Source organism: Cryptomeria japonica, chromosome 1, assembly GCF_030272615.1.
Source record: "Cryptomeria japonica chromosome 1, Sugi_1.0, whole genome shotgun sequence".
NCBI lineage: Eukaryota > Viridiplantae > Streptophyta > Pinopsida > Cupressales > Cupressaceae > Cryptomeria > Cryptomeria japonica.
This window is the reverse complement of record NC_081405.1, coordinates 614165003-614174932: the sequence shown is the minus strand read 5'-3', so window position 1 is coordinate 614174932 and position 9930 is coordinate 614165003. Positions and strand designations below refer to the sequence as shown.

Genomic DNA, 9930 nt, shown 5'->3' with positions numbered 1-9930 from the left:
ATTTCTTAACATATGCATTAAAACTAATTTATTAAATATTTTATTTTATTTCTCTAAAAAATTTTGTGAACATGACATTTGAACCTTCTAATTTTTATTCTCTTGTATTATCCTTCTTTCTATTTTATGATTTCTAAATTTGGTAATATATGATTGTTATATCTTTTATTTTCTAGGAATCGATTTTGAACTTTATATTTATTTATTTATTGTTTAAGATCATATCACAATTTATGACATTTAACTTAAGATATGTGTTTATTAAAGGAAATAATTCTAAAAAAAAAAGTAAATTCAAATGTTTATTTTCCCTCCACTTGACCATTGTATTGATTGAAAGTACAAAAAATGTTACTTGTGTTTTTGGAGTTGTGTTTAGTGACAAACTCTAATTCATTTGAATTTATAAAACCTACAACACATTAAAAATATCTCTTCATGCATTAAGAAGTGCTATGTGACATCAACATCTATATTAGTATTTTAGAGTATATTAATATTTTTAATTTGTACGTGTAAAGCTATTTAATCAGTATACTTAAGGGTGGGCAAAGGGAAACATCCCTAATAATTGGAAAACTACTAACCACAACCAAATTTTTATTTAGCTTCAAAAGATTTGGGTAGACTAGATCACAAGTCAAAATTCGGTTTCTTTTGGGTTTCACATCTACAATTTGTTAACTTGATCTAAATCATTTTGCATTTATAGATTTGGTCTAGCAAATTCTAAAAGTGGCCCACATTAGAATCTAGTATTCTACTTTCAACGCATCCAAAAAGTTGCGATTCAAAGTTATGATCAAAATAGTGGACACTTATCTATTGATTATCAAAATCAACTAAGTACTTTTATTTCTTTTACTTTTGAGTTTTCTAAATTATGCTACACGATCTATGATAGCTCTAAATTAGTTCAATTAGATTGTAAGATTGTATTTCTTAACATATACATTAAAACTAATTTTATTAAATATTTTATTTTATTTCTCTAATTTTTTGTGAACATGACATTTGAACCTTCTAATTTTTATTCTATTGTATTATCCTTCTTTCTATTTTATGATTTCTAAATTTGATAATATATGATTGTTATATCTTTTATTTTTTAATTTTTAGATTTGATATCTTTGAAGCTTGAGGCTTTTGGATTTCATTGCTTCATCTATATCTAATCCTTACCTTTGCGCCTTTTTATTACACTTTTCACTATTATTATTATGGTTTTCTTTTCCTCTATCTTAACTAGCATCACTCTTTATGCCCCTAAACTTTATGATATTGTTAGCACTTTTGTGTTGAATATACTAGTGGCAAAACTCTTTCTTCCACTTTATATGCATTTAATAGATCTAGGAATGATGCTCTACATGATAAGGCTACACCTTTGTTAGCTATGCATGCTATTGTTAAGCCTTCTAAAGCTAACACCACATCCATATTGTTCGGTTCATGTTCTCTTGGTATGGCATATAATGAGGAGCCTAGAGGTAGTTTTTATTGTGAGCTACATTTTTCTATTTGTGATTATGTTGTGCCTTGTGATGATATTTTCTACCTATTGTCCATGATATTTGCACCCTTGTTGAATCACAGATTCAACAATTCATTCAAACATGGGAACAATTATTGGTTGTGGGTAACCAGAATAAAAGTGAACCTCCAAGAAGGGTTGGCTCCCTTGATAATTCACCTAAACCTATCTAACTAATGACTTTGTTGAGAAAAGGGTAAGAAAGAAAACATGTAAATGAAATCTAATCTAAAAGGCAATGCACCAAAATGATTTTTGAGACTTTCATTACAGCTTTAACACACATACTGATAAGCAACAAAACTTAACTATGCACAAATTTGACACTCACATACTATTGCATCAGCACTTTATAAGGAGGCTAATATGATAACCCCAATCCTAGCAGAAAAACACATTTTTTCACAACTAGAGATTGCTTTAATCGGCTACACAACTTATAACCTGCAACGTATATGAATCTATGCATAAATGGTATTACTTAATGAGACACAATAACAAGGAAGATAACACACCTCACAAGAAACTGCATCAATCATTCAACACACAATATACCAGATTGTAAGAAGTCAACACTAATTTTATTGCTCTCAAAAGGTGTACAACGTTAAACCAATCTCTAAAACTGAGTTACAAACTCTTCATTTCTTCCAAAGAGCTCTGAAAAATTACAAGTAGCATGAAATGATTAGCAAGAACTAACTTCAAAAAATGAAGCTTGAGCATACTTATGCCTTTTTCCAAACAGTTACATGAAAATAGAAGTTCAAACCTCCTTGGTAGAATGCAACTAAAAAGCCTACTTTTTAACCCACTAAAAGACTCCAAAATAAAGAAAATGTCAACCTTGACCAATTCTATCATAAAGACTTCTAAAAATACCTTCATTTCCCCTAAATTGACTCAAAACCACCCCCTATATACACTCTCCAAATGTCTTGGAACTACTTCTAACTCCCCTATATGCTTGGCACTCCTCATAAATTACAAACACTATCCCTTTGACTCATCAAAAGTGATAACCACTCACTACTTTGCATAAATGCATGTTAAAGGGATTAACTCTTAACATATTTACATCTATGAGAGTTCGATGCAATTCAAAGCACCACATGAGGAATTAGTCGAAGTAATATTTGTTAAAAACAAAGGCAAAAAATATCTCAAAGGTAGTCGAACGCTTTAGGGTAAACAAATCCTAAAGCAAGATGCTAAGTTATTAATATTTGGCAATCATTACATTTTCTTCTTTGCTGTGTTGAATTCTCTAGGTGTCGCAATGAGTGTTTTTCTCCTTCGAGGGTCTGAATGGAAATTTTGCTTGCAGATCTTTTGCACATCGTAGTTGTCATGGTAATTCTCTGTTACTGTGATATCAACTCTAATTTCTTCTCTGCACAGTGGAGTGATGCTCGACTCTAACCTTTGAGATTTTGATATGATTTTCCTTGATCTTGGCCATTGTTAAAAAGCTTTGTGAGTGCCTATCGCACAAATTCACTGTTCTGAGGTCACTTTTACAATTACCAGCATCTCTGATTTTTATGTCATTGCTTCCTTTCTTATTTGCTGCTATTTACTGGATTTTTTCATGAAATATTGACAACAATACACTTTCAGATTTCAATATAATTGTGCTCTATTGCCAAGATATGGCATCAAGGTGGTATGCTTGTGGTTGATATTTTGGTGATGACCATGAGACCTTCATCTCAGCTGTGAGGAAATGATAGCCGAGGTCTTTAGTTGCTTATCTGCTCATTATCTTGGTTCTTTTCCTGTGTTTGATTAGAGACTGCTCTAAAAAAATTCGCCATTGTTCATTGACTGTTGCTCCTGAATGCATTGCGTTCATGCTTCACTGTTATGATCAAACTTGGGGTTAGGCATTGTTGACCATTTCTCTATTCTTATCATTGTGTTCTCTTGTAATTACCCTTGTAGGGCTCTTGATGTGAAAGATAACTGCATTTTAGATTAATGATATAACTCTTGAAATGCTGGTTCATTTGACTGATATTTTCACTGATTTGAATGCCCCGAGTCTACAGTGAACTGTTTTATCCTCTGTCATTCTTCACACTGGAGCAATGTGACTATCATTTGCACAGTACCGGCTAAGGCTGTTTCACTATGTTCACTGCCTTTACTGGCTTTAACAGCTATTTGTTTTAGACTTTGAAAGTTTGAAGACCCCCATGACATGTGCAGATGCTACCTGCTCTGTTATAAACTCAGTCACCTTACATCTCTATCAAGCTCCTCTTGGTTCCTTTGTGGAGTATCGATACTGATCCTTGATGGCACCTTGATGCTTCACGCTTCCTAACCAACAAAGAATGATGATTGATAAAGTCATGGTTGTTATCCACTATGGATTCAACTTGATATTTACTTTTTTAAACTGTCAAAACCCTTATTCAACTGTTGTAGCCTCTGTGATATTTTCATGCTATTGACATCATGTCTTATCACTGAGGTTTGACGAATATCCTCTATGATAAAGACCTCTGTTATGAGTGCCTCATGACTGGTTAGAGTCTTATATACCACCTTAGCACTCTTGAGTCTAAACCTTTTGCAATTATTGTTCTTCCTATGACTACATTTTTTTGTGCTTGATCACTGATATGGTATAATTCCATGGGCTGCTACTATGATGTATGTCCTTTGGTGCTTGAATTTGTAATATTCCATATGACCGAGTTTACCTTCTAAAGGTGGTTGTCATAGATTTATCTCAAGTTTGCATTCTCATGAAAAGTGATCTATGTGTACAAAGGACCGAATATGGACTGCATATTGACCTAATGAATGTGCAAGATGTTAATCTCTACTTTGACATGAATAAGTATCATGACTACAAAAAATCTTTCACCACACTGTCTAAGCTTAATACTGCAATTTCTACCTTTAGGCATCTATGTATCTCCATTGATTTCATGTCTTGAATGTTGTCTGTGTTCAGAGTTCTTCATTCCTTCTTGTTTTGTGCTCAGAATCTGAAATAATATGACTATGATCACAATACTCTTATGATCTGTTTTTGACTTTGGTTGTCTCTCTATCTATGCTTGAACTGCTCTTTAACACCCTTGCACTATTCTTTGCTTGATAAACTCCATTGATATGTGACTGCTCGTGATTCTGAGTCAACAGACCAATGCAACCCTATTGATGATCATGACAGTCATTCACTGCTACAGGGTTTTATAAAGATGCTACTCTTTCATTGTATTGAGGTTTGCTCCTCTTGGTGATTGTCTTAGCAGTGTTGAGTTAGTGCTGCTCTGTAGGCTTTTGTGACCTTGCATACACTGGTTTTTCTGTGGCATTCACCTCTTTGCATTCAACCTACTACTGCGAATGGTTCTGTCTTCCATGCCACTGTTAGATCCCATTGAGCATCCTTTTGTTATTTATATCAGTGAACTCACCACTTTATTGTTATGAATGATGGATTCATGTTTGATTGAATCACCATGTCATGTAGGATAACACCTTAAATCTATGCCAATAACAGTAGCACAAATGATTACATGCTGGGCTCAACTCTTGTGGGAGCCCATTTTACCTCACATGTTGTAACTCAACGTATCAGTATGAAATATAAACCATTCCAATAATCAATATCATACCTGTACCTACATAGTGAACAAACTGAAGGAGCACAATGGACCACTAAGAGGGGGGTGAATCAGTGGTAATCAAAATTTTTAACTCTAAAAGATCTAAGCTTTAATAACAATAGTCACAAAACTATGAGCAGAAATGGATTACAATGTTTAGGGCACCAACCCAAGGAGCACCAACCCCTAAAGTTTATGGACACCAACTCAAAGGAGCACCAACCCCTACAATTTATGGGCACCAACCCAAGGAGCACCAACCCCTAAAGTTTATGGGTACCAACCCAAAAGAGCAACAACCCCTAGCTCTTAGCACCCACTCAAATGATTACAATGAGTATAGATTTCAAATACAAATTATATGTCTTGTTGCAAATGAGGTTTTGCAACACCTTACTATTTTGCTCTTTATCTTCCTTCTCTCTACTCTTGTTCTTTGCTCTCTACTTTCTATTCTGCTCTACTCTCAGCTCTTTGTTCTGCCTTGCTCTATACACTTTCTTGTTCTCTCGCAGTGTATATAACACACCAGGTTATCCACCTTGGCTCTCTGCATTCTAGTCGTCGGTCTTTGTTGCTCTCTATGTCACTCTCTAGTCTGCACTACTCTCCACTCTCTACTCTCTGGTCTTCACCTTTGTGCTCTTCTCTGTCTACTCCCTTTTTTTTTTCATCTTGTTGCTCTTCACGTTTTGGTCACTAGTCTCTACGACACTTTGTAGATTACTCCATTTTCTCTCGGCAACAACAACATACTATCACCTCTCGCTCTCTTGGCAATAATGCCCCACACTTTAGCATGCACCATCCGTAGTCAAAATGTTGATGTCTTTCTATTTCCCCTCTCTTTGTCTCAGCAGAAACACCTACTTCTGTCAAAACTCATTACATCTGCTACTAGATTTGATTGACTCTGTACACATCAGATTTCTCCTTTACTGCAATCTTGAATATTTTATTCAAGTCGATTGTCTTGGAGATTTACACCTCTGGAGATTTAATTATGTCTTGAATATGATCTCAGATATTCAGCCTATAGTAAATGCATTCTATCTTCCTTCAAATCATTCTATGTACTTGGATTACTAAGTTTAGTAATCCTTCTTTGCCCGAAGTGATCAGGAATTCTTCCTCGAGCCACACATTCTGCCTACAACTTGGTCACCATTAATGCATCCTTCATACTCTGTCGACCTACCCTGAAGGAATTGACACCTACCTCCATCGTCACCGACTTCTGCATATCTAATTTTTTATGTCCACCAGGGAGCCACACGTCTTCATATTCTTCATCCAGATCACTCGGTCAAGATCAGTCAGTTGCCACGTAGGTCTCTATGTCAATTGGGTTGCATATGTGGCATCAAAAACATCTCTATTGGTCAGCATTGCAGATACACGTTGGCCTGACAACTAGCGATCATGTCGATTTGCTCGATGACCTTATGCTTTAGCAGGTCTACCCATCAGGAAAACTCTCTTTGATCCCCACTGTCTCTTGGATTTCATTTCCTCATGATCATCGCTGAGAGTCGCACCAATATCCTTTCATTGTTGTTATTGGGTCGACTCGTATGGTCGGGTTGGCCTTAAAAGGTTCTTTCGGATTTGATCAAGTCTGGCCAACAGAACCGATCTTTCATTTTACCTTATCAGGCTGACGAACTGATTTCTTGTCGATACTTTTCACATTCTCCTTTGTTGGGGTGACTTTCATAGTTGGCCTGTCCTTCATGGTTTCATCTCGACGATCTCGGTCTTGCTAATCTCCCTGAGTCGTCCTCTTACTCACATCGGGGTGACTCAACCCGATGTATCTCCCTGTAGCTCTATCGGCATGTCTTTAAGTGTTAGCCGGACTCCTGAGATCTCACTCCGCTTTTATAACTCGCCCTGACGACCATCCATCGACCAAATTCTTCCCAATAGCCTTTTGATGCCTTTAGTTCCTCTTGTTGTGCACATCGGGCAAACACATACCGATGTTAACTATCCCAGGGCCAAAACAACTCGACCAACACTTATCGACCGAGTCACACCGATGCCTTTAGTCAACCAGCAATAGCTTATCGACAACAATCTCACCGATGAGCAACATGACCAAGCCCATTGGCAAGAACTATACAGTCGGAAAGACATTCTTCAAGTCATCTTGCAGATCAAATTCACTCTGACGCAGTTTCGTATCGGCAACACTCACCCTGATAACAAAAACGATAGCACCCTCTAGCCAGTCATCAACCAGAGTTAGACCGATATGATCACGAACATAGCTTCTGAGAGCATTCCCCATATTGGTCAAGAGTCTCACTGATCCAATTACTTGGCACCTTTAGAAGATAATGCTGCTTGTCTCGGCCAAGGTCTTCACAATGTTCCTCTATACTCAATCTGTCCCCATGAGTTACGTTGATAGCTTTTCCAAAACTGCCAAACGACATCCACCTGACTCATCCCAATAGTCCTCCACCTGTGGATGTATATCGGCATGACATATGAAGTCAATTTGACAACTTTGAGCTCACTCCGAAGAGTATCATCACACCAATATAGTTTGTTTGTATGTCTGTCGGTATGTCTCTTTTTGATGATGCTACAATTTATTTCTCCACAACAAGATCTCTTATCGGTACAACATGAAAAGGTCTCCCCGATATGTTACTTCGTTTGTTTCCCTGTACTTCGAGATGACTGAGTAAAACTCTCACCGATTTCCTTTCATATTTCTTCCATCAGCCTGACCTCCCACACCGGTATGACTCTTGTCAAGGTCAAGTTTTAGCCCGATGACAATACTTAGCTACTTATTGGCTAAAGTCTCGTTGATCACACTAACCAAAGAAAATTCAGGATCACCACATAGATCGGCTAGAGTTACACCAATCAGGTCACTGAAAGGGACTTCTCTAGCATTGCTCAGATTGGTCGGACATCATAAGGGTCTCACTAATACGATCATGAACAGAACCTCCAAAAGCATCTCCCAGATCGGCCAGAGTCACGCCGATCCAACTGCCTGGAACACTTAGAAGATAAAATTGATCTTCGGTAAGACTATCTAGGGGTCTCCCCAATTTGCTTCTTCTTTGTTATTTTGATCTTCTTATTGAGCATCCATCATCCTGCAACTATGTCCTTTCTGATGTCTCTTCATGCCTTTGCATCTCTCTACATCTCCAACTAGTGGGTGTCCTGCAAGTCTCTGTATCACAGTTTTGTGGATGTCAAGTTGTTCCTCTGCACATTCTTTGTTAGACTGCACTTGTTCTTTAGCACACATATCATCTTTGTTGTTGACATCGATCAACTCAATCATGCACACACACACATGTTGACATCAATTACAACTTCAATGCCAACACAAACATGTTAGATAAAGCAATGAAGTTATGATCTTAATGAATCTTGATGATGGTTCTCCAATTTTCTTTGATACTTGAAATGACTGCATAATCTAATCTAATGCCTTATGAGAGAAAATTATATGTTTGTTGATGTTAAACATGAACTGATTAGGCATCCTAAGCTCTAACACCATTTTTTCATCTCTTGCAGACAATTTCAGGGCAGCAAAGCAACTTCTGAAGCAACCCAAGTGAAGGGAGACGAATATTCAACAATTCAACTTTGGGGTTTGTCATTTAGGCAATGACAGATCCTTATTCTTTTCTTATGTTCTTCATTTCCAAATGTATAGTTTTCTTTTATGATGCAGTAAATCAGCTATTCCCATGGCTTGTGTGGGACACTACTTTTTGAATTCATGAATAAAGAATGCAATTTTTGTACACAGTTGTAAACTCATGTTTCTTGGAAGAACATTTGCATTGAATATATTGCTTCAGTTTTTAGCATCTCTTACTTGTATGAGCACTTAGCATAATCAAATATGTACCTTTAATTTTTTTAATGTGAATGTTGTTATAGCTCTACCTAATTGAGCTGGAAGCGAAATTAGGTAACACTACCTTCCTATACTTGTACATTACAGTGTGCTTAATTATATGATGGTATTGTGCTTTTTAAGGATAGTTTTTCAACATCACATGTTGATTCTTCAACAAGGCATAATTTTTTGTTACTTTGTCCCATGTTACATGATGACATGTGTAATCTTGGTTAGCATTTATTGCAATGTGACTTTGACAGCTCTAGTGACTCTTTATTACATGTCAAATCATCTTTGCTTAATATGATGAGTACTTAAAATATTGCCTATTGTTGATAAGTAAATTGAGACTCTGTGTGTGTGTGTGTGTGTGTGTGTGTGTGTGTGTGTGTGTGTGTGTGTGTGAGAGAGAGAGAGAGAGAGAGAGAGAGAGAGATGTTGTCACTGTTGAGAAATAAGGTGAAATTACTACAATAAAATATCCTACAAGTGTTTAACCAAGGATTACCAAATGAGCACTATGTAATTACATAAAATTAGTAAGAATAATAAAATCAACAAATCATATGAACACAAGATTTACATGGAGACATCATTTAAAGAAAGACTTGACAAGAAAGAAGATAAATGTGTGTTAATATTCAACAAAGAGATAGATTGAAAGTGCTCTGAAAGACTTTTCCAACACCACGAAAAATCATGAAAATTTGAGAAATTGGTCAAAATTTATGAGCTTAGGAGCCCAGAATGCACTCTAAATTCGACAGGCTACAAAATGTGCCAACAGAAAAAATTTAAAAAACTACTTACACCATTGGATAGTGCACATAACCACCTTTTCGATGATATCTTGTTTGCCAAAAATTGACACCATACAC

General features: G+C 36.3%; 1 long non-coding RNA gene across 1 annotated transcript; it reads left to right on the top strand.

Moving 5' to 3' along the window:
• Positions 1-2636: 2636 nt before the first annotated feature.
• On the top strand, positions 2637-8951 carry LOC131049402 (uncharacterized). Its single transcript, XR_009106729.2, has 2 exons — positions 2637-2887; positions 8719-8951. It is a non-coding gene; the product is annotated as an uncharacterized LOC131049402 (long non-coding RNA).
• The last annotated feature ends 979 nt before the right edge of the window (positions 8952-9930 follow it).